The following is a 24,150-nucleotide window of genomic DNA, read 5'->3' as shown; positions in this document are numbered from 1 at the left end:
AAGAAGACGGCCGTAGTGATCGATGTAGCGGTTCCGAATGACAGCAATATCAGGAAGAAGGAACACGAGAAGCTGGAGAAATACCAAGGGCTCAGAGAAGAGCTCGAGAGGATGTGGAGGGTGAAGGTAACGGTGGTCCCCGTGGTAATCGGAGCACTAGGTGCGGTGACTCCCAAGCTAGGCGAGTGGCTCCAGCAGATCCCGGGAATGACATCGGAGATCTCTGTCCAGAAGAGCGCAGTCCTGGGAACAGCTAAGATACTGCGCAGGACCCTCAAGCTCCCAGGCCTCTGGTAGAGGACCCGAGCTTGAAGGATAAACTGCCCGCAGGGGTGTGCTGCGTGTTTTTATATATATATATATATATATATATATATATATATATATATATATATATATACACTCAACAAAAATATAAACGCAACACATTTGTTACTGCTCCCATTCCCCATGGGATGGACGTAGAGACCTAGAATTCATTCCAGATACACAATATAACCATCCCTCCCAAACAGTGGTCACAAATCAGTCCAAATGTGTGGTAGTGGGCACATCTGCTATATTGAGATAATCCATCCCACCTCACAGGTGTGCCACATCAGGATGCTGATCTGACATCATGAGTAGTGCACAGGTGTACCTCAGACTGCCCACAACAAAAGGCCACCCTGGAATGTGCAGTTTTTTGCGCTATTGGGGGTCTGGGGACCCAGAACCGGTCAGTATCTGGTGTGACCACCATTTGCCTCATGCAGTGCAACATATCGTCGCATGGAGTCTATCAGATTGTCAATTGTGGCCTGTGGAATGTTGGTCCACTCCACTTCAATGGCTGTGCGAGGTTGTTGGATATTCGTGGGAACTGGTACACGCTGTCGTATACGCCGGTCAAGCACATCCCGAACATGCTCAATGGGTGACATGTCCGGTGAGTATGCTGGCCATGCAAGAACTGGGACATTCTCAGCTGCCATCTGCCCTGAACAATGTGAACCATGATTCATCCGTGAAGCGCACACCTCTCCAACGTGCCAGACGCCATCGAATGTGAGCATTTGCCCACACAAGTCTGTTACGGCGACGAGCTGGAGTCAGGTCAAGACCCCGATGAGGACGACGGGCATGCAGTTGAGCGTCCCTGAGACGGTTTCTGACAGTTTGTGCAGAAATTGTTTGGTTGTGCAAACCAATTGTTCCAGCAGCTGTCTGGGTGGCTGGACTCAGACGATCTTGGAGGTGAACCTGCTGGATGTGGAGGTCCTGGGCTGGTGTGGTTACACGAGGTCTGCGGTTGTGAGGCCGGTTGGATGTGCTGCCATATTCTCTGAAACGCCTGTGGAGACGGCTTATGGTTGAGAAATGAACATTCAATGCACGGGCGACAGATCTGGTTGACATTCCTGCTGTCAGCATGCCAATTGCACGCTCCCTCATTGCTTGTGGCATCTGTGGCATTTTGCTGTGAGACAAAACTGTACATTCCAGGGTGGCCTTTTGTTGTGGGCAGTCTGAGGTACACCTGTGCACTACTCATGATGTCAGATCAGCATCCTGATGTGGCACACCTGTGAGGTGGGATGGATTATCTCAATATAGCAGATGTGCCCACTACCACACATTTGGACTGATTTGTGACCACTGTTTGGGAGGGATGGTTATATTGTGTATCTGGAATGAATTCTAGGTCTCTACGTCCATCCCATGGGGAATGGGAGCAGTAACAAAGGTGTTGCGTTTATATTTTTGTTGAGTGTATATATATATACATATCGGTACGCATATGTATCGAACAATACAACATTTGTAATTTATTTTATCAACTTTCCTTCTGACGATGCTGTCTGTGTTGAGCGCTCAGTGAATCTGCATTCGACTACTCCGCCTAGGCTGCACTGTCGAGCGCAGATCCACTGAGCGCTCAACACAGACAGCATAGATAGAAGGAAGAGCCCAGGGCAAGCTAGCAAGACAGAAGTTAAGCTCTCCTTGCAACATGGACCTCCCCCACCCTCATTCAGATCTGGCGTTTGGAATTATTTTGGTTTTCATGTGACGTATGACCCTGAAGGTAAGCGAGTCATGGACTAAAGTATGTTGGATGTGCCATGCAATGCTCAATTACATGGGTGGGAACTAGTGTGTTAGCGCAGTTAGCTCGTTAACGTGTTGGCCGTCTAGCCCCATGCACGGGGCGATCGGCGGTAGCTCGTTAACGGAGATTTGCCGTGTTGTGGCATTAAGGTCATTTCAACGAGATTAACCTGAAAGCACTAGTGGGAACACAACGAATATGACTGCACATTTACGCCGACATCATCCTAGTGCAAAGACAAAAACAACAAGCATGCTACTAACTTTAGCCGAGTCATTTAGACAGCTGTTAGCACATGATTCTCCTTATGCTGCTGAGAATATAGCCCAGAAGAAGCGGATAGTATAGCTTTTATTTTGGAAAAAGACACTTCTCTGTAATAAACTCTCTTTTCCAAAGATGAGTGATTCCTCAATCAGATACAGGGCTTGCAATATCGCTAGCCCGACGTCCTGGGGCTAGCGGTTTTTTCAGTCGGGCTACCAAAATCTATCTCTTCCCTGCCCGTCGGGCTATTGTAGGAAGGAAAAATATATGTCAATGCTTTTGCATTCTTTCAGAAATGTAGCTGGGTAATTATGTCATTGGCATCGGTGAGCCACTGTCAATACGTGACATATTGAAATCGCGTTTGAATTTGCGCTTGTTTTTTGCTTTCACTTTGCAATCGTGCGAACTGTGTATAGAGAGCGACAGCACTGATCTGTGAGTGATGATAATTTGTGCACCAATTCCTCTGACATCGTCTTATTAATCGTTAGCTTACTATGCAAACATGACAAGTGAAATCTCCCGCAGCAAGCTTAAACATGTGAGAGGTTGATCGCGCAGAGAATCGCTGAGCTTATGTGAGTGCGTGTGTAAAAGCAGCAGGATATATATTTCAGTTCTGCTGAGCCAAATAAGACAGGTCAGGGTGAAGAAGTGACAGCCAAAGAAAAGTTTACCACAAAACGGAGAAGTTATGACAAATCAGACTATAAGGCAAAAAGAAAGTGCAGCTTTATGGTTTCATGGACAAAAGAATTTCTGTGGCTGCAATATGACGAGCTAAATAACCAGGGCTGCACATAAGTGGTCCGCAGGTACGCATTCGCTGTCAAAATAAAAAACACGCACAAGGGTTAGGGTTAAATTTAAAAACTGTACTTTTGAGTTAAAATATATATTTATAATTTTAATAAATGACAAATTAAAAAGGCATGAACATTTTTTTTTGTATCGAAAAAATATCGAACCGTGACACCAAAGTATCGAACCGAACCGAACCGTGAATTTTGTGTATCGTTGCACCCCTAATAAAAAACACCCAGCACGCCCCTGCGGGCGGTTTATCCTTCAAGCTTGGGTCCTCTACCAGAGGCCTGGGAGCTTGAGGGTCCTGCGCAGTATCTTAGCTGTTCCCAGGACTGCGCTCTTCTGGACAGAGATCTCCGATGTTGTTCCTGGGATCTGCTGGAGCCACTCGCCTAGCTTGGGAGTCACCGCACCTAGTGCTCCGATTACCACGGGGACCACCGTTACCTTCACCCTCCACATCCTCTCGAGCTCTTCTCTGAGCCCTTGGTATTTCTCCAGCTTCTCGTGTTCCTTCTTCCTGATATTGCTGTCATTCGGAACCGCTACATCGATCACTACGGCCGTCTTCTTCTGTTTGTCTACCACCACTATGTCCGGTTGGTTAGCCACCACCATTTTGTCCGTCTGTATCTGGAAGTCCCACAGGATCTTAGCTCGGTCATTCTCCACCACCCTTGGGGGCATCTCCCATTTTGACCTCGGGACTTCCAGGTTATACTCGGCACAGATGTTCCTGTACACTATGCCGGCCACTTGGTTATGGCGTTCCATGTATGCCTTGCCTGCTAGCATCTTGCACCCTGCTGTTATGTGCTGGATTGTCTCTGGGGCATCTTTACACAGCCTGCACCTGGGGTCTTGCCTGGTGTGATAGACCCCAGCCTCTATGGATCTTGTGCTCAGAGCTTGTTCTTGTGCTGCCATGATTAGTGCCTCTGTGCTGTCTTTCAGTCCAGCTTTGTCCAGCCACTGGTAGGATTTCTGGATATCAGCCACCTCCTCTATCTGCCGGTGGTACATACCGTGCAGGGGCCTGTCCTTCCATGATGGTTCCTCGTCTCCCTCCTCTTTCTTGGGTTTCTGCTGCCTGAGGTATTCACTGAGCACTCGGTCAGTTGGGGCCATCTTCCTAATGTATTCTTGGATGTTCGTTGTCTCATCCTGGACTGTGGTGCTGACACTCACCAGTCCCCGGCCCCCTTCCTTCCGCTTAGCGTACAGCCTCAGGGTGCTGGATTTGGGGTGAAACCCTCCATGCATGGTAAGGAGCTTTCTTGTCTTTATGTCAGTGGCTTCTATCTCCTCCTTTGGCCAGCCTATTACCCCAGCAGGGTACCTGATCACGGGCAGGGCGTACGTGTTGATGGCCCGGATCTTGTTCTTACCATTCAGCTGACTCCTCAGGACTTGCCTGACCCTCTGCAGGTACTTGGTGGTTGCAGCTTTTCTAGCGGCCTCTTCATGGTTCCCATTCGCCTGTGGGATCCCCAAGTACTTGTAACTGTCCTCTATGTCTGCAATGTTGCCTTCTGGTAGTTCAATCCCCTCAGTTCTGACTACCTTCCCTCTCTTTGTTACCATCCGACTACACTTCTCCAGTCCGAACGACATTCCAATGTCATTGCTGTATAGCCTGGTAGTGTGGATCAGTGAATCGATGTCTCGTTCACTCTTGGCATACAGCTTGATGTCATCCATGTACAGGAGGTGGCTGACAACTGCTCCGTTCTGTAGTCGGTATCCGTAGCCAGTCTTGTTAATGATCTCACTGAGGGGGTTCAGGCCTATGCAGAACAGCAGTGGGGACAGAGCATCTCCTTGGTAGATCCCGCACTTGATGGTGACTTGTGCTATGGGCTTGGAGTTGGCCTCTAGTGTTGTACGCCACATCCCCATTGAGTTCCTGATGAAGGCTCTTAGGGTCCCATTGATCTTGTACAATTCTAGGCATTCCAGTATCCAGCTGTGGGGCATTGAGTCATAGGCCTTCTTGTAATCAATCCAGGCAGTGCACAGGTTGGTCAGTCTGGTCTTGCAGTCTCGGCTGATTGTTCTGTCTACCAGTAGCTGGTGTTTTGCGCCTCTGGTATTCTTGCCAATTCCTTTCTGTGTCCCGCTCATGTATTGACCCATGTGCCTGTTCATCTTAGCCGATATGATGCCTGACAGGAGCTTCCATGTAGTACTGAGGCAGGTTATTGGTCGGTAGTTGGAGGGGACCGGTCCCTTCTTGGGGTCCTTGGGGATCAGGACCGTCCGGCCTTCAGTTAGCCATTCCGGGTGTCTCTCGTTAACTAGCAGCTGGTTCATTTGTGCTGCCAGACGCTCGTGGAGTGCAGTCAGCTTCTTCAGCCAGTAGGCGTGAACCATGTCGGGCCCTGGTGCTGTCCAACTCTTCATACTGGAGACCCTTTCTTGGATATCTGCCACTGTGATGGTTACTGGACCCTGTTCAGGGAGGTCGCTGTGGTCAGCCCTCAGATCCTCTAGCCACTGAGCATTGCCGTTATGGGTTGCATCCTTCTCCCATATGCTCTTCCAGTATTGCTCCGTCTCCAGCCTTGGTGGTGCTGTTCTCTTATTGTTCCCTTGCCACTGAGAGTACACCTTTGCTGGTTCTGTGGAGAACAGCTGGTTTATTCTCCTGCCTTCTATCTCTCTGGTGTACCTCCTCAAGCGGCTGGCCAAGGCTGTGAGTCTTTGCTTGGCAGTTTCCAAGGCCTCAGGTATGGACAGCTTGCTGTATTTCTTAGGCACCTTATTTGTCGCACCTTTCTGCAACTCCGTTAGTTGGCTAACCTCCCTCCGTGCTACTTTGATCTTGCCCTCTAGCCTCCTTCTCCATGGAGGGTACTGCCCCTTGTCGCTGTTCAACTTGTAGCCAAGCATCTCACTGATCACTGTTGCCGTATTGTAGATCAGCTTGTTAGTGTCGGTAATCGTGGTTGTAGGTATTGCCCGTAGTGCTGCGTTAACATCATCTAGCAGACCTTCTGAGGGAACTTCACGTAATCTTGGTAACCGGCTATGCGGGATCCAGGTTTCAAGCTTGGCCATGATCCTATTTTTCAGGTCAGTTCCTCTCGCACTCAACGATCCTTCTCCTATCGCACTTGGGGCTATGTACCCAATCTCGGGTGGGGGTGATGATATCTCCCCCCTGACCTGGCGTCCTGACTCCTCCTTGCCGTAGCATTTGTGTTGTACCTCGTCAATCTCTAGCTGTGAGAGCAGTCCCTTCTTTCGAATGTTGGAACACTGAGCTACTAGTTGTTTCGCCGTCATTGTGGATGTTGGGTATCGAAGAATCCATAGGTCCCTCATCCTATTCATGTAGCCCCTTCCGCCGGGGTTACTTGCATAGTAGCATTCCAACAACGCCCTGTTTTCGTCTCTTGCCCACCGATGCCTTCTTGTTCCAGTAGCCCACTTTTCGTCAGGGTGCCCTGGTTCCTCAACACCTGACGCGGACCTTGTTGATCCGGGCGACGTCCGAGCCGGCATGCCTTCATATTTATCTGTCTCGCTCATGTCTGCGGTAGGCTTGCTTAGCATAGGGGGTCTAGCCTTAGGACCCTTACTGGATACAGACGCCCCAGGCAGGAATCGAACTTGCGATCCTCTGTTCCAAAGGCGTGTAGTCTAACCACTACGCTATCCAGCATATATATATATATATATATATACACACACACACACATATATATAAATACAGAGACATATATAAATAAAATATACGAAGGGGATAAATAGAATAAATAGGAATAAAAATAAAATACAAGTGAATTGCACATTTCAAGTACGGAGTCTATTGCACCTATGTCTATGGTTATTCTGCACATGAGAATTGGCCTCTCTTCTCATAAGACAAAGTTCGTGTGAGGTCGACACACACACACACACACATACACACATGTACACATACACACATACAGAGTAGGTGAACTTGGGTCTAGGTGAGAGTTCAGACATATTTTGCTTGTGACTGCAAAATTGTGCCTGCCTAAGTGACAAGTTTGTTGCAGGATGTGCTGCTGATGTTCTGGACGATAAGTGAGCGTTCGGTAGCAGCAGAAAACACCTGGCTTGGAGGCGAAGAGAATGTTCTTTTCTAACTGTGTTAAAAGCACAGTTGGGTAAGTTACTTTAAAATAGTAACTTAGTTACATTACTAGTTACTTCTCTCAAAAGTAACTCAGTTACTTCAAGTTACTCGTTACTTTCAAAGTAACTAGTTACTAGGGAAAGTAACTTTGGTTTTATTCAGAATTCTCTTGTTAATGTGTTGCTTCCATAACTTTGCCAGTCTTCTAGCTTTCTTACTTGCCACAAGTACACTGTGCCACCTACCAATAGAAAGGAAAAGATAATGTGCATATTTCCACGAGAGAAATCCCACGCCTGGACCGTCATTGACTGCTGCCATGATTCTAGCCTACGTCACAGCATCATGTGCGCCTTTTACATCCAACACAAAAACTGCAGTCATGGTGCTTTCGATTGTACTCAGAACTCGGAAATTCCGCCTTCTGAATAGGAAGATGTAGGTAACACCAGACTGCAGATGAGCTGCATACAGAGCTGGACTGGGACAGAAAATTGGCCCGGGCATTTTGACTAGAGACCGGCCCACCATTATAGGAAAAATCATAAAGCCTTTGAATGAAAATAAACACTGTTGTGACAGTGATGTACACTGTTCTGATGGTATATATGTATCAATCTATCAATCGTTTGTTGTAAGATTCAGATAATTATTTTTTTAAAGCGAGACATTTTAAATGAGAATAAGAAAGAAAAGTATTTCTTTGTCCCCCCCTTTCCCTGTTAATGCCCTACCTGGCCCCCTGGCAACACTTTGCTAGATCCGCACCTGCACAGTTACCAGCTGTCAGCTACCTAGAAAAGGATCCTGGTGTTATTAGTCTCTCAGAAACAGTTCATAACTTCCCTTCAACTCATTCATGTCACCTAAAAGGTAAACCTGTTTCTCCATCACCTGTTCAGCTCTGATGATCCAGTAAGGACATCTCCTGGTTTCATCTTCATGTTTCCCTCTCACCAGATAACCAAACCATATCATGACCAGCAGCTTTACAGCTGTGGCTCCAGCAAACATCAGCTGATGCTAGAAATTAATATTAAATAAATTCTAACAATAACTGATCAAGCTTAAACGTGCTGCTGTTGTTTAGCACGACATCCGCTGGTTTCCTCTTTCTGGCGCAAAGTGAGCGATAAACAAACAAGAGAGCCGATCAGCTGATCATTGATCAGTTTCATGATTGAAGTAGAAACGGGAGAGAGAGGGGGGAGAATGAAAGAAGAGACAGCTGTGCAGCGTAAAGACACAGAATAACTCCAGCTTTGTGTCTTTTTCATTGTAGCTGAAGTCCGGGACAAACTGTTCCTTTTCACCTCAATAAGAAACGCGTAATATTTTCTCTGAATACCGGACAGGACGGTTGGCAACTCTAATAACTTATGAACAAAATAAAGTTCAACATCATTAACTTCATAGCAGCCACCCAGCTGTATAGAAACTCCGTCATGCTAGCTAGCACGCAGTACGGAAGAGACTGCAGGTCATAACTTCTTACCTGAAGTTCAGTTCACACTTGGACCGGCGGCCGCCTCGGGTCTCTTTTCCTTCTGCGTCCCCTTTCTCTCATCCACCTGCTGGCCTCCACCACTTGCTAATGTTACTGAATCTGTGGAAGCTCCGCGATAGCCACCACACGAAGTAACGAGTAACGACCCTATCTAAATCCCAGTAACGACTAACGCGTTCCTGATTTTGGCATAATAACTAGTTACCGTGCTCGTTACCACAATAATAACGTAGTTACTGTAACGCGTTACTTAATAACGCGTTAGTCCCAACACTAGTTAAAAGTCGTTAAAAGAACATTTGTGGTTTTGAAACTTATGCATGTGATGACGCATGAGGGGGCGTCATAAATAATACCCTGATGCTATAAAGACAACTGCTGGTGTATTGTTGGGCGGAGATCTACAGCTGATGTTCTGCAGTGTTCATCTCCCCACGCGTGTTCATTAAAATCATTGTTTTGACCTTAACCTTCTGGGACCAGTGTTGTCATTTTGGATTTCCTCCTATATCCCTCCTTAATATTTGAACCGTTAACAGTAGCCTAAGAGGACCCTGCACATCAATTCTCGATGCGAGGGGGGTACCCGGCGTGTCAATAAGTGAAGCAGAGGGAGCTTGACCATGCGTCGCACATTTGACGAGTTAGGAGTGAGAACATGTTGAACATCTATATTCAAGATGTTTTAAAGAAAAGAACAATAGAAGCTGAACAAACCTACAAAAAGTATAAGAATAAACTGATAATAATTATAAGAAGCAGAAAAAGAAATTACTACAGTGAACTTTTAGATGAAAATAAAAACAATGTGAAAAACATGTGGACAGCAATAGGTCTGTCTAGTGCAGACCCATTGCTGGCACAGCCAAGACAATTCAATTGCCGCTAGCACAGCATTGGGCACCAGGCAGAACTCTTTGTGTGATCTCGTGCACGAGGGAAAGAACCGTGACGAGCATACCATATTTCTAAGATTTTCAGGGCTGAGTACAATAACCTCAGTTTCATCTGAATTAAGAAGCAGAAAGTTAGTGGCCATCCAGGTGTGTATGTCTTTAAGACATTCCTGCAGTTTGACTAATTGGTGTGTGTTATCTGGCTTCATAGATAGATAGAGCTGGGTGTCATCTGCATAGCAGTGAAAATGTATGCTATGTCTTCTAATGATGCTGCCTAGGGGAAGCATGTATAGTGTAAACAGAATTGGTCCTAGCACTGAACCCTGTGGAACACCATAATTGACCTGTGTGAAGAGGACTCTCCATTTACATGTACAAATTGGAGTCTATTAGATAGATATGATACAAACAACTGCAGCACAGTACCTGTAATACCTACAGCATGTTCTAATCGCTCTAATAGGTTATTATGGTCGACAGGATCGAATGCTGCACTAAGGTCTAGCAGGACAAGCACAGAGATGAGTCCACTGTCAGAGACCATAAGAAGATCATTTGTAACCTTCACTAAAGCTGTTTCTGTGCTGTGATGAGCTCTGAAACCTGACTGAAACTCTTCAAATAAACCATTCCTCTGCAGATGATCTGTTAGCTGTTTGACAACTACTCTTTCAAGGATTTTTGATATGAAAGGAATGTTGGAGATTGGCCTATAATTAGCTAAGACTGCTGGGTCTAGAGATGTTTTTTTAAGCAAAGGTTTAACTACAGCCACCTTGAAGGCCTATGGTACATAGCCGATTATTAGAGTTAGGTTGATCATATTTAAGATTGAAGCATTAAATGATGGCAGGACTTCTTTGAGCAGTTTTGTAGGAATGGGGTCTAAAAGACACTCCTGTTATTAAGTCCAGTTCAGTCTCTCCAAAAGTTGATTCTGTTCATCTGGACGTAGCGTTTTCTGGGAGAAACGCTTCGTCACTCATCCAAGTGACTTCTTCAGTCTCAGCTGACTGCAGGTTTCCCCAACATTATAAACAGTACATTTGCATAATGACTGATACCAGCCCACTGAAGGAACAATGGGCTGGGAGGTCAGTTCCTTAATCATAATTATGCAAATTCTCATGACCATTGATCAACAACCACTGGCCAAAACCCACTGATCAAAGACCACTGATCAATGGCCATGAGTACCATTCACAGAGAGTTGGGGAATGGCTGCAATCACAGCATTGTAAGATGGTGACAGATGTACCCTTAGGCCCCCTCCTCGGTTCAGAGATGGTCTTTCCCTTTTCACATAAATGGCCTCCTTGACTCCACACTCAAACCAGCGTTCTTCCCTGTCCAGGATGTGTACATCCTCATCCTTGAAAGAGTGTCCACTGACCTGTAGGTGTAAATAGACTGCAGAGTCCTGACCTGACGAGGTAGCTCTTCTGTGTTGTGCCATCCGCTTCGCCAGAGGTTGTTTGGTTTCCCCGATGTATAAATCCTGGCAATCCTCCTGCACTTAACAGCGTACACTATGTTACTCTGTTTGTGTCGGGGGATCCAATCCTTGGGGTGGACCAATTTTTGGCGCAGCGTGTTTTGGGGTTTAAAAGCCACAGAGACCCGGTGTTTCGAAAAAAATGCGTCTCAACTGTTCCGATACTCCTGACACATATGGGATCACTACAGGTTTTCGCCTGGGCAGCGGTTGTCCTTCTCTCCTGGATCGGCTGGAGGTTTCTTTAGGTGCCTTCCCAGCTTTGACAAATGTCCAGCTGGGATAACCACATTTACTCAGGGCCTTCTTGATGTGCTGTTCTTCTGCCTCCCTGGCCGCTGTGTCAGTGGGGATGGTGTTTGCTCTGTGTTGTAGCGTCCCGATGACACCCAGTTTGTGCTCCAGTGGATGATGAGAGTCAAACCATAGATACTGATCCGTATGTGTAGATTTACGGTACACGTCAGCTTTTAAATGTCCCCCATTCCTGATGGAAATCTCACAGTCTAAGAAGGCTAACCTGCCACTTTTCATATCCTCCCTGGTGAATTTGATGTGTCGGTCCACCGAGTTAATGTGATCCGTGAAATGTAGTACGTCCTGAGATTTGATTTTCACCCAGGTGTCATCCACATATAATAATAATGGATTGGATTTATATAGCGCTTTTCAAGGCACCCAAAGCGCTTTACAATGCCACTATTCATTCACTCTCACATTCACACACTGGTGGAGGCAAGCTACGGTTGTAGCCACAGCTGCCCTGGGGCAGGCTGACAGAAGCGAGGCTGCCATATCGCGCCATCGGCCCCTCTGGCCAACACCAGTAGGCGGTAGGGTAAAGTGTCTTGCCCAAGGACACAACGACCAGGACAGAGAGCCCGGGGATCGAACAGGCGACCTTCCGGTTACAGATACGCTTCCCAACCCCCTGAGCCATTTCTCACCTTCTCAACAAAATCCAGGGTGTTCTGGATGTGGTGTTCAGAGCTGCCCACCAGTGGGTTGAGGATCAAAGCAAGGGCGTAGATTTGGCATGGACGGAAGGAACATGTCCCCACCAATATCCAGCGATTATTGAATTGTCCCCACCAGTAATTTGATCTCTTCAAGTAAAGAAAAACAAAACCGATAGAAAGAAGAAAAAAAAATCTGTCGACGTCTCATTCACCCAGCGGTGCAGAAAGAGTTAAATTTCGTTCTCTACTGGAGTCCTACATCATGGGGAGCTCTGTTTAGTTTTAGCAGCAGCAATCCTGCACTGCGAGGACCTGCAAGGAGGAGAGGAGGATGGCAGCAAAAAGAACCTGGATATAAGAAAATATTTTTCAAAGAAACCTGTAAGTCACTTAAAGTCAGTGTTGGGACCAGAGATGGGCAGTAACGCGTTACAAGTAACGCGTTACTGTAATCTGATTACTTTTTTTCAAGTAACGAGTAAAGTAAGGGATTACTATTGCAAAAACGGTAATTAGATTACCGTTACTTTCCCGTAGGAACGCTGCGTTACTAAAACCGTGATTTTTTGCGAGAATGTCTCATGACAATGACGTTAGCAAGCGCGACGTTTGTGACAACAGCTGTGTGCAGATCAACAATGGATCACATATCGATTGTGGGAGAGAGTATGAGCGTACAGCGTTTAAAGTGTGGAAGTACTGACCTTACTTTGAGTTTGATTCCCTAAAAAGTGACAAAAACATTAGCGTCCATCGTGCGTGGGAAGAAAACTTCTTTTTACAGCAAAAAAACCCCCCTAAACTTCCAAGCAAGCACCGAGTGCGGAGCGATGTAATGGGAAATTCACAGAGAAACTCGCGGATTCTTCAACTGACTGCGGCACACCTGCACCAGGGTAAATTTCTGCCTACCGCAGTCCTGCTTTACAGGTGAAAATAGAGCAACAGAACCGCTGAGTCTTTGACTTTATTTATTTTCTGCTGTGTTTTACTTCCATCTATTTGAAAGAGTGAGTGTAAACACAAAAAATATTTTATGTGCTGGAATGTGTAGAAAATAGGTTTAAATGTTAAACTAATTTATTCAAGTCAGAGAATGTTGCATATAATTAAATTTTTGCTTGATGCATAAAGTTAAAAGATTAAAACTGATAAAACAAGTTAAAAAAAAAGACTTTTCCATTTGATTACATTTTGTATGATGCATTATGTAGAAAAAGTAGAATTGGGCTGAAAGATCTATCGCTTTATCACCTCTTCAGGTTGTAAATCGTGTTTTTAAAAAGTAACTAAGTAACTGGGTAATTAATTACTTTTGAAAATAAGTAATCAGTAAAGTAACGGGATTACTTTTTTGGGGAAGTAATCAGTAATTAGTTACTGATTACTTTTTTCAAGTAACTTGACCAACACTGATGGGGATATGTGGGGTTGGGGGCGGAGGGAAGAAGTACAGTTTCACCAATCAGAATGCAAAGATCGAGACCGAGAGGTCTCATTCCCCACTGTCCTTTAACCACCATGCTAGATACACATCCACAGAGCACAGACTCATGTTAGTGTGAAGCTGATGAGCTTCTCACTGTAGTGTGTTTGTCTAATAATAGTGTTCATGCTGTGAGAACATGTTTGCTTTGAGCTCTGTGGTGAAGACTGTCAGTGTGCATTTCTCAGAAACTCCAGTTCTTTGTGGTCACTCAGTGTTTCACAGCAGAGGTGTTAGGATGGAAAAACTATGAAAAGATACTGCGGTTTATAAAAAGGCAACACTTAATATCTTCAAAAAGCCACATAAAAGTAAATAATAAAGTGTAATAATATCACAGCACTGTTACAGTAATTTTAATGTGTTTATTCCACAGAGACTGATTCAGCTGTGATCTACTCAGCAGTGAGAACTGAAGACGTCAGTTATGGACAAACAACCATCAGAACAAGGAGGCCCAGGTACAGCTGCTCTTTATCTTTGACTGTGGACAGAGACAAGCTAGCTGCTCACACTGTTTACAGCCATGGTGCTAAGCTAACCTAACCACACCATTACTCAAGCTCAGACCTGTGGAGGATAAGACACATCAAGCTGTATAGCAGCAGGAGAACAGGGAGACATTTAGATCATTTATAGAAAATCCAAAATTTCAAAATAAAAAGCTAAGTGCAGGAAAAACTCTGAAACACTCCTGATGTGATTTTAAAATGGAACAAAACTGAAAGGAAAACACAACTGATTTTTTAAATGTGTTTAAAATTAACATCTTTTTTAAATTAAAAAATAAAAATAAGAGAAATAAAGTCATAAATAAAGTGATAAAGTCATAAGATTTGAACTAAAAAAATATTAACTGCTGTGAGTGAGCAAGATGTCAAACAGGACAAATATCAGAACATTTGAATATTTGGGTGAAGTCCCAGTTATCAGCAGACCATCCAGGTACACAGTGCACTACATGTAGCCATACTTTAGTATGAACACACTTCTGCACTCAGTTTAACAAGTCTACGTAGAAACATAGATCACTTCATTCAGAGCATCTGATTTTTATCGTCAATGATTTACAAGCTGTTAACAAATGAAAGAACAAGAGAAGAAAAGCTTTGAAGAAACCTCAGATGATGATGATGTAGAAACCATTTGTGTCTCATGTAATGAAGGATGTTTTATAATTTATGAAAGAGGATGACAGAGGTCAGAGGGAGGGAAACATGAGCTTTATTAGCTGGAAGTCAAAATTCAAACTCAGTCAGTGAAACCAGGAAGAGCGAGACATAACTGAAGTAAAACAGGGAACAGAGACGAGGCGGAGGGAGGACAGACAGGGAACACAGAGGGAACTAATGACAAACTCAAAGTAAGAACTGAAGCTGAGAGAAAGAAACACTAAACCCACACTAGAAGAAACCACATGTACAAAGTTAAAGATCAGCACAGATCTGTGGGCTCCAGGTCTGAAGAAGCAGTTAAGGTGTGAGCAGTGTGGAAGCTCTGTAATTTGTATCTGAGCTGGTTCCCAGTAAAGTCTGAACTGGGACTGTGTGTGATGCAGAGAGGTGGAGATTGGAGGTCTTGATTGAACTACAAAGCTTGTAATCATGTTTCCTGTTGTTTGAACTGTGTGTGTTTGTGTTCAGACTTTAAACCAGAGCCAGACGTCGTCTACTCTTCACTGAAGTAGTCCACCAGTCCAACCACTGACGTCCAGCTGCTGGTCTCTAACTGGTCCCCCCAGCACCTCGGACCAGAGGACATCCACATGTTACAGATGTTTTGTCTTTTTATCACTGAATTAGACTCTGATGACCCAGAACTACTTACTGGAAGTCAGTTCATTGACTTGATGTTTGTTGGCTTTTGTTCCCACAGCAGTTTCTCTGCAGGATTAATAAACTACAAATACAAAATTTAACTTGTTCCTGTTTGGTTGTGGCTAAATGACACACACCTCTCTTCACTGATGAAAACAAAGAATAAATACTAAACCACCTCAACCTAAAAACAGCCAGAGAATCATTCAGTGTCTTTAAACCACACAGAGAAGCTTCAGTGCAGGATGTTTGTGTTTGTGACTGAAACTTTTAGAACTTTAAAGTTCTAGAAAAGCTTATAAGTGAACAACTGAAATACAAAATTTCAGTTCTTTCCCAACATCAGTCGGGATTCAGAAAAAATCACTGCACAATACCTGCTGCTATTAATGTGTTTAATGTTATTTTTTATTCAATGGACTGCAAAAAATATGTGCTGCTCTTTTTCTTGACTTCTCAAAGGCGTTTGATACAGTTGACCATTTCAGTAAATAGACTAAACAGTATTGGTCTATTTCTAAATGCTATAAGTTGGTTATCAAATTATCGTTTAGGTTTTATCCGATACCGGTGCCAAACCGGTACTTTTGAAACGGTGCTCAAACTGGTGCTCAAACAATGGAAAAAACACAAATTCTATCCAAAAACCTCTCATGTTTAGCTGTTTCCCACTTTTTCTTTGGTCATTTTAGCCTTTTTGGCCAGGGTGAAGGGAGTATCTGCCATCAAACAAGAAGACAGCCGCATGTAGCTATGATGATGTTTGCTAGTTCACCTTACATGCATTAATGTAATAACGTGGTGAGCCTACTCAACGTAAATTACACATGAACAACATTAAGCTACTCACGCAGAGAAGAACGGCTGCTGCTGCCATCATCATCCGTCATCATTTCTGCTACACTAGCAAGGCTAGGGGCCAGGACTCTCCTCTTCTGGTTCTTGGGGGATGTTGCTAACTCCGGGTAAGATAACAGGCAACCCACCCGCAGTAGATGTGCCCAGTGTGAGGTCTCGCTGCAAGCTATCAAATACGACGCATTTCTCGGCTTTTAACAAAATGCTATACGTCACCAGGTGTTTCATCAGATTCAAGGAGTTACCTCCTTTGCACAGTATCACCTTAAAGCACTTGTTGCAGGCTGCATCTTTTGCTGTGAAGTACAGCCAGACTTTTGACCGCTTTGCCTTGGGCATTTTTAATCTGTAGCTCTGCTCTAAAAGAACGTACATACCTGGGCCCACCTACTGTCCTTGGAAAGGTAAAATAATTGGCTAGAATCCAAAGTGTATGACATCTCAGGCAAACAAAGCACCGAAATGTGCGCTGCTTTTCGGTCTGGTTACTACTGTTTATGTCAGAAGGATACTGGATACCCATCCCTAGCTGACACATACACATACTTCATCTAAGGTAACAAATGTTATACTAATTCATACAGTGAGATACCAAACACATAAATCTAAATGTGAGGATAAAGTAGAATTTTTCCCATAACAATAACCAACCTTTGTGATAATTTATCTGTTACGGCCCCTGTTTGGAAATTCCAGCGTTCCAGGGCTCACAGATGATTGGCCAGCCAGGGACCTGTGCCCCCACCTGCATTGATCAGTTTGAGAGTCTTATTATATTTTCCAAATGACGAAAACAGCAAACACGACTCTCCTGCTGCTCCCGAGCAGACTACGATCATTGCACTAGACATGCTTCAACATGTTTAAGACACACCTTTATTCTCAGTGGAGTCGTTACCTGTGTGCACTCTTAAGGTCTCTCCTTTTCATTGTTAGGAGAAGAAAACTTAAACGTGTCACACAAGTGAATTACAAAGAATTCCATCCTTGTTCTTAATGCTTTGAAAATCACAGCACTATGAACTGTGGGTAATCCCTCAGGTCCACAGAGATGAGGACTTAAAGAAAATGTGAATAAGGACTCAAAGTGTCTGCAGAGAGCCGTCATGCACTTGATAACATGACAACAGGACGGCCCTGAGCCCTCAGAGGCCGACACTAAGCTGTGACTGTTTATCTGCACGTCTCAAACACGCCTCCATTTGTCTGCAGGCTGAGTGATCTGACTGAGCTCAGCCTCCATTTTCTACAGGGAGACGCTCAGACAGGCTTTCAGTTTCATTTCACAGGAACAGCTTTGCTTCTGTTTTACATGCAGGTGCTGCACAGAACACATCCTGTTCAGTCTGTTTGTGTGACTGACTGCAGCTCAGATAAGAGGCTGGATCAGCTGATTCAACTGGTCAGCAGGCTGCATCATTTTCATCTCTGCAAACACCAATCAAAGTCCTGTACACAGTGTGTTTAGTACTCTGAGTGCGTTATTTGTCAGTAATTGTGTTAAAAGGCTCTGAGTTTAAGTTGTAAACAATCTCAAACCCTGGATTTATCTCCACCATGTAAGCTGCTGACATCCACCTAGCTGCTGTTGAACCATGATTTGGACATATGGTACTCTAAGGTCAATGAAATAAGATAGGCCTGATTAAAGTTCTTCTATGTGAGGAGCAGGATTTTAAATTGTGGATTTAACAGGAAGCCAATGAGGAGAGGCCAGAATAGGAGGAAGCTGCTCTGTCCTTCTAGTCCCTGTCAGGACTCGACTGCAGCATTTTGCATCAGCTGAAGGTTTTATGGGAGTTTTTAAGACATCCTGATAATAACCGATTACACATGATCTGTGAAATGTTCACACTTGTTGCTGCTTCCTGTCTGTGTGTTTCTTCCAGACAAATGTTAGGAAGCTGATTCTCACGCAGGTCACAGATCCACACTCTCAACCCACTGTGGACTGTCCTACATCTCGGAAAACGTTAGAGCACTTTTGCAAATCTGTGATGTCTTGATAAATCGAGTAGATATTTGAAGTTTACACAGCTACATTCAGAAAGAATATTTTAAACTGTGCATCCCTCCGAAACTGCCTCTTACGTTTTCGACGAAATGCATTCTGGGATATTTGCCTGGGTTAGCCTTCAGTAGCTTACTGGGGTCATGGAGAGAATGTGTTAATAATACTGAGTGGTGGGATTTATAACTATGGACTAGTGATGTGCAAATCATGAACGAATCGTTCAATACTCGAGAATCACTTTACTGACTCGTGAATCATGATTCACAAGCCCAACTGACTCACTGACTCATCCCTGTTGCTGTTAGCAGCAATGTATCTAGCTTATAATTAAAATTGTGGAGAAAAACACAACATCCAGTATCGTAACAAAAAATTTCTGCTCTGAACTGGAAGAAAAAACCCTGAGTAGAAGCTCACATCAAGAAAATAGCTCCTCGGTTCACAGTAGCATCGCTCTGCTAACATGCTAACAGCACATTTGAGCTACTCACCCCCTCCCTCCTGTGCTGATTTCTAAGCATAAGCAAATCACTCAGGACTCACTCACCCCCTCCCTCCTGGCTCACAGCTTCTTCTTCTTCTTGGTTGGCAACCAATGTTAAGGTGCATTACTGGCTCACAGCTCAGTGGACATTTAGATGAGAAAATATATATTTAACACATTTAAGGAAAATACTAATAAAATAAAAAATAAAAATATATTAAAATAAAATAAAATAAATGTTTATTAAGCAATTTTGATAGAAAATTGCTTAATTTTAGAAATGTTTTGCTCTTTTTTGCTCTGTAAAATAGTTGTTTTCTTTTAGAATCATTCATCTTAGCAGTAGGATTTACATGAAAAGAGAAACAAATTAAGTTTGAGTGAAAATGTACATTTTTTGCACTCTCTGGTCGACCGACTCAGTGAATCAAATGAGTCAACAAATCCGATTCACTTTGGTGAGTGACTCATTAAAACTCGATTCAGTAAAAAGAATCAAATTTACCATTACTACTATGGACACTATGTGCTGACATGACCTTTTATAAATTTACTGTCCAATCACAAACCTTTAATGGGAGGAAAGAATTTGATTGGACAGTGAGGGTCATGTCCTCATCGAGGATAGAGCGCACAAGAGTGGACTATTATATTGATTAGTCAAATCTCATTAGGCAATAAAACAACTATGGTCAGAAGAGAATGTATTCATTAAAAAAATAAATAGAATTTACAAATAAAATAGTTCCATTAAAAATTACGTGTACTTGTTGAGCCTTTCTGAGAAATGATCCATGTGATTGATTAATTATGCCTGCAGAGACCAAAAGGGGCCCCAAGAGTCTGGCTGCAGCCACTGGGGGGCGCCATATTGCGACTTGCTCAGACACATGAAAAATTAGAGGGAACATTGCCCGGCAGCCTACGTCTATTGCAGCATAACTAAGGGAGGATTCAGGGTCACCTGGTCCAGCCCTAACTATATGCTTTAGCAAAAAGGAAAGTTTTAAGCCTAATCTTAAAAGTAGAGATAGTGTCTGTCTCCTGAATCCAAACTGGAAGCTGGTTCCACAGAAGAGGGGCCTGAACACTGAAGGCTCTGCCTCCCATTCTACTTTTAAATACTCTAGGAACAACAAGTAGGCCTGCAGAGCGAGAGCGAAGTGCTCTAATAGGGTGATATGGTACCACAAGGTCATTAAGATAAGATGGGGCCTGATTATTTAAGACCTTGTATGTGAGGAGCAGCATTTTGAATTCAATTCTGGACTTAACAGGAAGCCAATGAAGGGAAGCCAAAACAGGAGAAATATGCTCTCTCTTTCTAGTCCCTGTCAGGACTCTTGCTGCAGCATTTTGGATTAGCTGAAGGCTTTTCAGTGAGTTTTTTGGACATCCTGATAATAATGAATTACAGTCATCCAGCCTGGAAGTAATAAATGCATGAACTAGTTTTTCAGCGTCACTCTGAGACAGGATATTTCTAACTTTAGAGATGTTGCGCAAATGGAAGAAAGCAGTCTTACATATTTGTTTAATATGTGCATTGAAGGACATGTCCTGGTCAAAAATGACTCCAAGGTTCCTCACAGTGTTACTGGAGGCCAAGGTAATGCCATCCAGAGTAAGAATCTGGTTAGATACCATATTTCTAAGATTTTCAGGGCCGATTACAATAACCTCAGTTTGATCTGAATTAAGAAGCAGAAAGTTATCATCCAGGTCTTTATGTCTTTAAGACATTCCTGCAGTTTAACTAAATGGTGTGTGTTATCTGGCTTCATGGACAGATAGAGCTGGGTGTCCAGTTGTAGACGATGATGCTTGAATTCAAACAGGCACACAATATGAAAGATGAGGAAAATCCCTGAGCACTGTGCAGAGGACTCTGAGGACTGAGACGCATGTTGTCATGCATGTGATAATATGACAACAGGACGGCCCTGAGCCCTTAGAGGACGACACAAAGCTGAGTGTTTATCTGCACGTCTCAAACACGCCTCCATTTGTCTGCAGGCTGAGTGATCTGACTGAGCTCAGCCTCCATTTTCTACAGGGAGACGCTCAGAGAGGCTTTCACTTTCATTTCACAGGAACAGCTTTGCTTCTGTTTTACATGCAGGTGCTGCACAGAACACACCCTGTTCAGTCTGTTTGTGTGACTGACTGCAGCTCAGACTAAAGGCTGGGTCAGCTGTTCAACAGCTCAGCAGTTTGTAGTTTGTTTTCATTTTGCCCCGCCTCTGTCAGTGCGCCCCAGGGCTGCTGTGGCTACAATGTATGTCTGCCTTGCCATCACCAGTGTGTGAATGGGTGGATGACTGAATATAGTGTAAAGCGCTTTGGGGTCCATAGGGACTAGTAAAGCGCTATAGAAATTCAGACCATTTACCGTTTATGTAAACACCAAACAAAGTCCTGCACACAGTGAGTTTAGTACACTGGGTGTGTTATCTGTTAGTAATCGTGTTGAACATTATAAAAGTGTCACAAAAGGTTGATTCTGTTTATCTGGACGCATTCAATTGGAGAAATGCTTTGTCACTCTTCCAAGTGATTTCTTCAGTTCCATTCGATTCCTTCTTGTGGGACATGCATGGAACAATTCACCCAGGAAGCATCCTCGTCAGATGCCCAAACCACCTCAACTGGTTTCTTTCGATGTGAAGGAGCAGCAGCTCTACCCTGAGCCCCTCCAATAGCCAAACTGCTCACCCTATCTCTAAGGCAGAGGCCAACCACTCTTTGGAGGAAGCCCATTTCTGCCACTTCTATCCACAATCTCAATCGCTATCCGAAAGAATAATGATGATTGATCAATGACCATTTAATCAGTGGCCATGTGCACCATTAACAGAGAGAGTTGTGGAATAGCTGCAATCACAGCATTGTAAAATCAACAAATCAGTTTATTTCTAAGCTCAGTTGATCTGACTGAGTGATCTGAGTGAGCTCAGCCTTCACTTTCTACAGGGAGATGTTGTTTTCAGGCACAGAAGTAAAGACATGTTTACCCACAGCATTCAGTTACAGAGGAAGACGTTGCTCTAAGGCACTTCAGAAACAGAGGTTTGTCTGTTATTGGAGGGACAAAAACAATGAAAAGAGAATTCAACAGGTACATGTAAATCTTTATTAACACTTACACACTTACATAGTGCTCATATTTCATTCAATCACAGAAGGAATTCACTGATTGTCATTGTCTTTAAAAAACAAACTCTTATAAGGCACACATGAACTGAGAAAAACCCCACAAACACCAAGAGGACGTTTCAAGAAGGCCACAGAGAGAAGAGTACAGAAGTGGAGCAGTTCAGTGATGTAGGTGGAGGCGTCACACCATCAGGCCATGAAAGTATGAACCATGATTTGAACCTGAAACAGTGCAGAAGCTCTAACAGTGGAGAGATGTTTGGAGTTAAAGCTTTGGTCAGACCAGAGATCAGAGCATCAGTTCATCACACTGTCCTCACTGCTGTAATATTAATGCCACACTGTTGTTCTTTCATGTGCTGATGTGATGCACTCATGTTTACATGTTAGTGTTACTGACCATTAAGTTCTGTAGGAACCACACATTCACACACAGCATACACGGATAAATAAAAAACACCCGTTGATGTCTTTGGACTGTGGGAGGAAGTCAGAGACCCAGAATCCACTTCAGGAGATACATGTATGACCTTTGTTCCTCATGTGCTCCATGTGTTACTTTACTAATTCACAGGAGGAGTCTGTTTCTGTGGGCAACAGGATGACTGTGACCTCCGACACTGCTGTCTCATTACAAATCCACACAAACATGATGTGTATATTTATACATTATGAGTGGCAATTTTCCCTAAAATCACAATGTTTCTAACTTGAGCCAAACTGGTGGATCTGAAAATCCATCTAAACAAATGAGTCAAACTTCACCCAAAAGAGCATCAGTGTACAAAAGTTTGCATCATCTATACAACAGTATAAAATGTGAAAATATGTTTCATATTTTTGAGTCTTATGGGTCTGTTTATGAAAAGTAATCAGGTCTCAACCCAGCAAAGTTGTTCAGGATGTTTTGCTGGTGTCAAAGGTCAAAGCAGTTTAAATCTGAGCTGAACAGTGTGTCATGTTAAAGAAAAGTTGAAGAGGTTGTCAAACTTCTCAGTGCAGGATCAGAGAGAGACGTTAACAGTTTGTACAATCTGTTAAACTGGGTAAGATTGGTTTACAAACTAAAAACAATGTCAGCCAAAGAGATGATTTTTATACAAAGTGTTTTCCAGTGGACTGTACTTAAAGAAGAAAAAGTCACATGAAGCTAATAAACAATCACACCAACATAAAATAGTTAATTTGTCTAACCTGAAGCTCCAACACTCACTGACTCTGAGATCAGAAATTCATGTGTGTTTGTAACACAGTTTGACTTTGTGTCAGTAAATCTCATGAACAGCCTGAAGATGAATAAACTGTAGTTCAGAGTCACTGACAGACAGCACAGACACACACTGTTGGTCTGTGTCTGAACATGATGATCAGCAGAGATGTTTAATATATTCAGCCGTCTGATGGATGTTCAGAAGAGATTATTTATGTCTGTCCTCAGATCGCCTGATTCACAGTTCAGCTGTGGAGACTGAAGACGAAGATCAGCATCATCAGTTTTTTCTGTCCTTGATCATCTTTCTTTCTTCAGTAACTGTGACTTCTTGGAACAGCAGGCGGAGACTCAGAATTCGGCTTTGAAAACTTTGCAGAACCTCATACCTGTTTGCGACGTTTGATTCTCCGTTTTTGTATTTTTGCCCATATCCATAAAATAATAATAAGAGGAAGAAGACGAAGAATTCCCAGAAAAACTATCATCCATACCGGATATCTTCCCGACTGATCTGCAGGTGAGAAACAGGTGTCAGCTGTCAGGTAGGTGATGAGTGAATAATAGAATAGAATTATTTTCCTCATCTAGTTCAGAAGACTAGGTTAATAAATTCATTCACAATATGTATTAAGTGAGAAAATGTTTATACTGGGGGATTTTCTGTGCGTTTAATTTAAAAACAGGAAACACATGATCTGACCAAAACTGAAGCCTCCATCTTGTTTTTACCATAAAAGAAAAAAATGAAAATAAAATTACAACTTAACAGGTCTGACAGCTCCTTCGAGGTCAGAGGTCATGTTTGTTTCATCCAGCTGTTCTATATAATTTGACCTGTTTGACTGCAGATCTGTGAGAGCTCATTAAAACATGTTTGAGACTTTTGGAAGGTCAAATCCTCGAGTCTCTGAAAATGTGTTTATTTATTATGAGGCTGAAACATCTGAACCTGTTCAGATTCGATGATAACAGCTCTGTCACACCA

At 43.5% G+C, this 24,150-nt stretch overlaps 1 pseudogene; it reads left to right on the top strand.

Moving 5' to 3' along the window:
• LOC146635076 (ICOS ligand-like) overlaps positions 1–24,150 on the top strand; it is a 164,865-nt pseudogene that overhangs the window by 110,188 nt on the left and 30,527 nt on the right.

This window comes from Diplotaxodon limnothrissa, linkage group LG3 (genome assembly GCF_057381915.1).
Source record: "Diplotaxodon limnothrissa isolate DT_005_m linkage group LG3, D_limnothrissa_male_GT1.1, whole genome shotgun sequence".
Lineage (NCBI taxonomy): Eukaryota > Metazoa > Chordata > Actinopteri > Cichliformes > Cichlidae > Diplotaxodon > Diplotaxodon limnothrissa.
Note: the sequence above shows the minus strand (reverse complement) of the source record. Positions and strands in the feature narration are given on the sequence as shown.